Raw genomic sequence first — 7,541 nt, forward strand, 5'->3', positions numbered from 1 at the left:
AAATGTCAATCCTAAATGGTCCCTGCTTGGGGAATCAGAAGAGGATTTCATTCGATTTTGCAGTGGCTCTCAGATTTTTTTTTTTGTTTTTTTTTGTTTTTCGAGACAGGGTTTCTCTGTGTTTTTTTTTTATTTTTTTTTGCCTGTCCTGGAACTAGCTCTTATAGACCAGGCTGGCCTTGAACTCACAGAGATCCACCTGTATCTGCCTCTTGAGTGCTGGGATTAAAGGCATGCAGCAGCATTGCCTGGCTTGGAAGGTTTTAACTTTAAAGTAGTAAAATTACATATAACAAAACAGCAAGTAAGAATTATAGTTACAATGTTTAGTTCATTTACATTTGATAAATTAAGGAAAATATTCTATCATCTATCCTATCTTCATGAGTCTAACATTTTATATCTAATTTATTTTTTCTCATAACTAAGGAAAACTATACTTATCTATTCTTCAACTCTATCAAAGACCCCAAAAGGATATAATATTATCTAAGTAAACAAGAAGTACCTTGAAAACAACTTTCAAAACTCTAGAATTGACAGAGACATCTCACTACCTATGCAGTCACCCAAAGTTTTGTAGCATCCATCTTCAACCTTACAGGTCTATAGTATCTAGCAATCTTTTCCATGAATCAGGAAATTCCAAAGGCTGTTTTTCCTTTATAGGTAGTTTGTCAGTCACTTTCTTCTGTGTCCTGCAGAATGTCTGTCAGACTCCTTCATGAAGCAAGAACCTTGAAGGCCTGTCCCTGTCTTACCTTCTTTAGATAAGTTCAGCAATCATTTTTCTGTGGTTCATGCATGTTTGGTTCATACAGCATACCATCAAGCAGTCCAGGAAAGAGCAGTTTCTTGCCCAAATGGCTAGTCTTGTCACATCGAAGAAAGATTCCATAATGAGTTTCTTTGATGTCTATCAATGTCTCTCAAGTAATTGGTGCTACCAGAAGCAGACATGCCTTACTGTCAAGAAAAATCTAAATTCTTAAAACATTTCAAATGCTGTATTCTGTAGGTCTTTGAAAGTTTTGAAGAATACCTATCCATCTGAAATATATCTCTGTACATCTAGAAAACCTAAACCTAACTAACATGACTAGAGTTTGATTATTATAGGTGATTACCTATTAATCCATGATTTTTAATTATAAATTCCATTTTAAGTGAACTGTATAAGCATAATACCTTAAACAAGAGTAGAGATATACATATAACAAAATTGACCTCAAATTTGTATCAATAGAGCCGGGCGGTGGTGGCGCACGCCTGTAATCCCAGCACTCGGGAGGCAGAGGCAGGCGGATCTCTGTGAGTTCGAGGCCAGCCTGGTCTACCAAGGGAGTTCCAGGACAGGCTCCAAAGCTACAGATGTGAAACCCTGTCTCGAAAAACCAAAAAAAAAAATTTGTATCAATAAATCAAAGTCCATACTAATATAAAGTATTCATCTCTATATCATATCCCCCTTATTTTATTTTATTTTTTTAAAAATTGACTGTGATCATTATCACTCACAATCAAACTCCTTTAAATGAAAACAAATATTTATAAGCAAGCATTTTGGAAATTTGCGTTATTTTTTTCTTCGAACTGCTTCCTGCTGTTTGTTGGGCAAAGTATTTTTAAGGTTCATGGAGACCTTTCAGGGGGTCTTGTTCCATCAAACCACATTAGCCTGGAAAGAATCCACAGATTCTTATCCTCTGTGGAAACAAAAGCAAAATTTCTTTTCCAAAGTAACATATCCTTAGATTCAAATTTTGAAGTCAAGATACCTTTAAAATATATATGTTGGTTTATCTTAGCAGTCCCCACAATTAAATATCCCTCTGAAGTTAGCTCATTAACAGTTAAAAATTTCAAGGAAAACACATGGTATGCATAATCCAGACTCTCTGTGTATATTCCATCTTTATGTGACTCATATTTTTTACTTTATTACTTTTTAATATTTATTTTATTATCTTTATTTCTTTAATCTATCACTGTCTGTGCTCTTGTCTATACTCTTTTTTCCTCTCTCTCCCAAACCTATGTACATTTTTTTAAAAAAACACATTGTGACTTGTTCTGAGGTTTATTTTTGTCTGAATCTGTTTTCATTGTGTATCTGTAATCATTTTCTGACCAGGAGCACTTTTTTTTTTAAATGCTAAGCAGTTTTAGCTAGGACCAACTCAGCAGCCCTGCCTGTTGGCTCTGTCCTGTCCAACATGGTAGAGGTATGTTCACTGCCTCTTTGAGCCATGCTCACTGCCCCAGCTCCAAGGACACAGTAGATCTACATCACCTGATTAAGCCATTTGTAACTCATTGCTCATAGACCCCACTTAGGTGCTCTATAGCAGTACCTCCCAAAAGAGCCAGAGCTGTTCGTGCTGCCAGTATGAACCAGGAAGCTGGCTCTGAAAGAAGCCATCCAGGTTTTTCTGTTATTGCAGAGTCAGGAAGCCTTCTTTTAAAGGAGCTACACCACTGTTCACTGCCAGCAAACAGACCCTATCTGAAAATATGTGGCAACCAAGAAGCTCCAATTGATTCCTATTTTTGTGGTTCTAGAAGCCCCACCCCTTTAAGCTTTTTTAGGTCTTATGTGGATCCATGTTCTAGATGGTGGGCACCATTATATAAACAGAGACCGAGTTGCCTATTTCCTGGCCATCCAGACCTGAATAATCATACAGAACTATATTAATTACAACCTATTTGGCCAAAGGCTCAAGCATATTCTTATCTAGCTTTTATATCTTAAATTAACCCATTTCTATTAATTTGTGTGTCACCATGAGGCTGTGCCCTACCAGGAAGGTTCTGGCATCCTTCTCCTTCAGCAACTACATGGTGTCTCCTTGATTCTACCTTCTTTCCTCCTCTATCTCTGCTTGGAGTTCCTGCCTTGCTCTATTCTGCCCTGCCATAGGCCCAAGCTGCTTCTTTACCAACCATTGGTAATCAAACAAATTTATAGCATACAGAGGGGAATTCCACATCACATGACAGCAGTTCCTGAGTTTTTATTAGCTGGGTATAATCAAGGGGGAATCTCTGTTGGCCTTCAGACTCTTGCCTTGCCTTTGGTTCATGCCATTTCTGACTTTCCAGTAGTCAAGTGTCTGATGTCTGAATTATTTTCACAGCTGACTCTTTCCTTCTTTGTGTATTAAGGACCTCTGCTGGCTTCCCTTGATTTTTGAATTCTGTGAGTTTGGCAGATCCCTTCACACTCCCAAGAATGTCAGGATTGTACCACTTGTTTTAGCTGAGAGGTGTTTCCCAGGTGTGTTGGGAATGTAGGAAGCAAACAGAGCCCTAAGATGGGTACAGGCAGGAGATCATTTGCATTTCAAGGCTTTCCAACTACTGGCCTCTCTGGATGGGTGTTGTTGATGGGGTCAGGTGTTTGACTGGGATGGTATGCTCTCTGGTTTCCAGAAGGGAATAACAAATGGAGGCTTGAGAATGTGTTGCATGAATGTGGCCTCAGGTTCAGAGTTCTCAGACTCCAGAGTAATTCTTGTTGATGTATTCTGTTCTGAGCCACAAAGGCTGGGGCTAACTTTTGTTTGCACTTACATGCTGCTGTCTGAACTCTCCAGTCTTCCTGTCTTCCACAACTGCCTTTTTATTTAGACTCTTCACCATCCAGGGACTATGGCAGGCCTAAGCTAGGCTCCCTAAACTAAGCTATAGATAGTCTCTGTTCTTAGGTGTTAGGAGAGATCCATTTTTAAGAATAGATTTTCTTTCAAGATGGCGTCCACCTGGAGCCCTAAGGGTCATGCTATGACTGAATGGGATGTGTGCCAGCCACTGACCCATTTACAAGAGGAATTTCTGTGTTATCAAAACCTGAAGTTAGACCTTTGAATAGAGAGGGTCCTGTGGTCTTGTCCTCAGGACAAGATGCCCAGGTTTCAGCTGACTTACCTTTTTGAAGGAGTTTCTAAGTCTTTTCTCCTACCAGGAAACTTCCCGGGTTAAGACTAAGTTCAGCGTTTCCATGAGTGTGGCCTGTCTTGGTTTTCTTCCCTTATCCAGTATCCTTTCATTTTCTTTGTGAATTTCAGAAACCTTTTTTCCCTTTCTCTCTTTTGGCTAAAACCTATTCGATTTCTTATTCTGAACGATCCCTAATGAAAGCAGCTAACATTGTACCATCTTATCATGAAATCAGCCAACAGTCTGCTATCTCACCAGGAAACCAATCAATAGTTCACCATCTTACAGGGAAAGCAGCCAACAGTCTACCATCTTACCAGGAAAGCAGCCAACAGTCTACCATCTTACCAGGAAGTCCCTAAGAAATGAACTATTTCTAAGATGTAAATTTTACAATATTCCCAAACCAGATATCTGGAATATATAAGTCTATAGTTTATGTTTCATGAGACCACACAAGAATCAATAGCTCAAGGATTTGACTCCACCAATTTTTCTTAAACTGTATCATTGGAAGGTGGGGCTCTTGATGCTGTCATAGAACTGATCTTAGGTAGTCTTCTGGCATGTAAATGAGCAAAACATTCTCTCTTCAGAATACAGACAGGATTCTGGAACTATCAGCTAGTCCAAGTCACCAATGCTGTTGAGCTTTTGAGTCACTGTGATAAGTGACTTACTTCTTCATTTCTCTCCTGTATAGTGAGAAAAGGCTTAGAAAGTATTTGGATCACTAGCCTAACTGTAAAGCTGCATAATCAATGTAATCAATGATTGTTGGCAACCACATACAGCAGAATTTATTTTAAACTCTTAATCATGAGTTTTTATTAAACTATCATCATCAAGTTTATTTGCTTACCTAGAATCATAAATTTCAGTTCATTATAACAACACACAAAACCCATTCCTTCTTTGTCTATTTTCCATGAAGCCCAATATATTTGAGTTTAATTTTCTAGTTTTCCACACAGTCTCACTCTTCCCTAACATCATCTGCTCTCCTTCACACTTGTTTCTAGCGTATCACACGCTTGTCTTTTGCTTTCTGTGAGTCCTGTTCTACAGAAGTCGTAATGGTCCAGTCACTTGCAGTCCTTTCTGCCTTGGTCTCTCACTGACCTCATTATCCAGATCTTTTATCCCCCTATCCTCCTCTGTTTTTATTGACTACACAGGTCTAAATGACATTCTTACAATGCATAGATGTGTTCTCATTAAATTTAATACAAATTCACTAGTTATATGCTTACCTTAGTAACCATCATTTATTAAGAAAACATTCTATTATGTACTTTGGTAAGGTTTAAGGGTAACTTCATGGTGTGGTTTTATTTTGAGATTAATTTGAGTTAGGTACCTTTTGGCAAAGTCTTCATGGATTAGAGTGAATCTGAATAAATGACAGATAGCCTAATAAAAGATTGATGAAAGAAAGGAAAAGCAAACAGAAGCAGACACCAGATAAAGACAAAAGCAGAGTTTAGAATTATTTCATAAGACAAGGAATACTAGGAAGCATCAGAACTGGGAAGAGGAATTTTTCACTGGAGGTTTTAGAGGTAGTGTGGTCTCATTGCTTTATGACTTAAGGCATCTGCCCATCAGAGTTTTGAGAGAATAAATTAACTTTTTTCAAGCCACAAAATTTGTTGTAATTTGTTTTGATATCTTAAGAAACAAATACATTACCTATCTGTTATATGCAGCAGATTAGATAAGGCAAAGCCCTGTAAGGAACAGATGTAATAAAGTTGTGAATCTTCATCATCGTTAGTTCAAAAATTTCACTGAATGTTTACTAAGTGCCTAGCAATAACAGCACATTATCAGTTAACAGTATAAGTATAAATTCCTACCCCCAGAAAACAAATTCTACACACACACACACACACACACACACACACACACACACACACACACACACACAGCGTGTCTGCTATTGCTAATCTTCATTGTCAACTGGATTTAGAGTCACCATGGAAACTTGTCTTTGGGCCTCTGACTGGGTCTATGAAGGTGTTTCACACACTTGTAATCCTAACATGTGACAGACAGGTAGAGGTAAAAGAATCAGAAGTTTAAGGTCATCCAAGTAAGGTTAAACTCAAGAGTAATGGACTGACTAATTGGGCATAGTGGTGTGCACTTGTAAACCTAGCACATGAGGGGTGGAGGCAGTAGAATCAGGAGTTCGAGGTCATCCTCCTCTACACAGTCTCTGAGACCAGCCGAGTCTACATGAGATCAGTCTCAAATAACAGCAACAACTACAATGCCAATGACAACAACACAACACAAGTAGTGAATTAATTTATTTGGCAGAGCAAATTCCCAGACTGTCTAGCATTCAGTCTATGGCATGACTACTGCTCATGATTTGTCCATGCCTACAATATACGTGTCTACAATATGAGGGGGAGGGAGAAAGAGAGAGCATGTGAAAGATATAAAAATGTGCGAATTGATGAAGAAAGAACCTAGCAGAGTTCAACACTGTAAACAAGGAGGATACTGAGAAGCAATTGCAATTATTAAAGAGCCTACCATCATTAAAGAGAAACTTTGCCCTCTACATTGGAACAAGAGAAAATGTGCCCTGAGGAGGCATGACCCTATCCAACAATGTAATTCAGAGTTGAATGGGGAAAGTGGCTGAGTTGTCTATAAAAACAACAGTGTTCTCTCATGTTAAGTCACCACAGTGTACAGCAATCACTACAGCTGAAGACAGCTGAAGCCTCTTGAGGTGATCTTGTCGGTATTGTTTACATAGTGCAAGATTAAGGAGTCAGGGAGTTTTGCACCAAGGTTATTACTGTGTCCAAACAAAGTGGCAGGGTTGGCTTCTCTTCAAGGACACCCTTGAGGGTCCAGTACATGAAGCTGGGAAGGTAAAGTCTAAATTATAATGGTGTGCCCTGTGTATTGGAGATCCCAGGATTGTGGGATGGCTGTCAGGGAAATCTGAAGGCACAGATTGGAGTAGGCCAAGCAAGAGGCTATAATACTGTTGATGGCAGAGCCAGAGGATGGAATTCTCAAGCCCCTTGGAGTCTAGATGACTTCATTATTAATTCCAAACGCCAGACATGGAGGAATGGTATTTAGTGTCTTCCTAGCTGGGTTTTGTTCTTGCTTTGGTTTGGTATTTCCTTGCCATGCTCGCCCATCTGGACGGGTGAGTGTGTGCTTTCCAGGGGCAGACTGTCCCGGAAGAGAGCACAGGCCCCCCTCCCCCAGCTCCTTCTGCAGGGCTGTCTTTCTTACACACGACCCCCCCTCCCCCCACAAGCCTGCGTTCTCTGCTAGGTCCTCTGCTCAGTTTTCTGCTCCTATACTAAGGCGACCCACCCAGAGCGGTGAGTGTCTGCCTACTGGGCAGGCCTCAAGGACCCCCGAAAGGGAGCCCAGGCACCTTCAGCTTGTGCTCCAGAGGTGCCTGTGCACTCCTGGATCTCGTCCTGCCTGCCTGGTTTTTTCCTTTTGTCCCCGGATCATCGGGCTACCAGGCAGCCCTGTTTATGTACTGAGGAGTTCCATCTGGACCGATGAGTGTGTGCGATCCAGGGGCGGATTGACCCGGAAGAGACCACAAA

The sequence above is a fragment of the Microtus ochrogaster genome, chromosome 15 (assembly GCF_000317375.1).
Source record: "Microtus ochrogaster isolate Prairie Vole_2 chromosome 15, MicOch1.0, whole genome shotgun sequence".
In the NCBI taxonomy this organism is placed as follows: Eukaryota; Metazoa; Chordata; class Mammalia; order Rodentia; family Cricetidae; genus Microtus; species Microtus ochrogaster.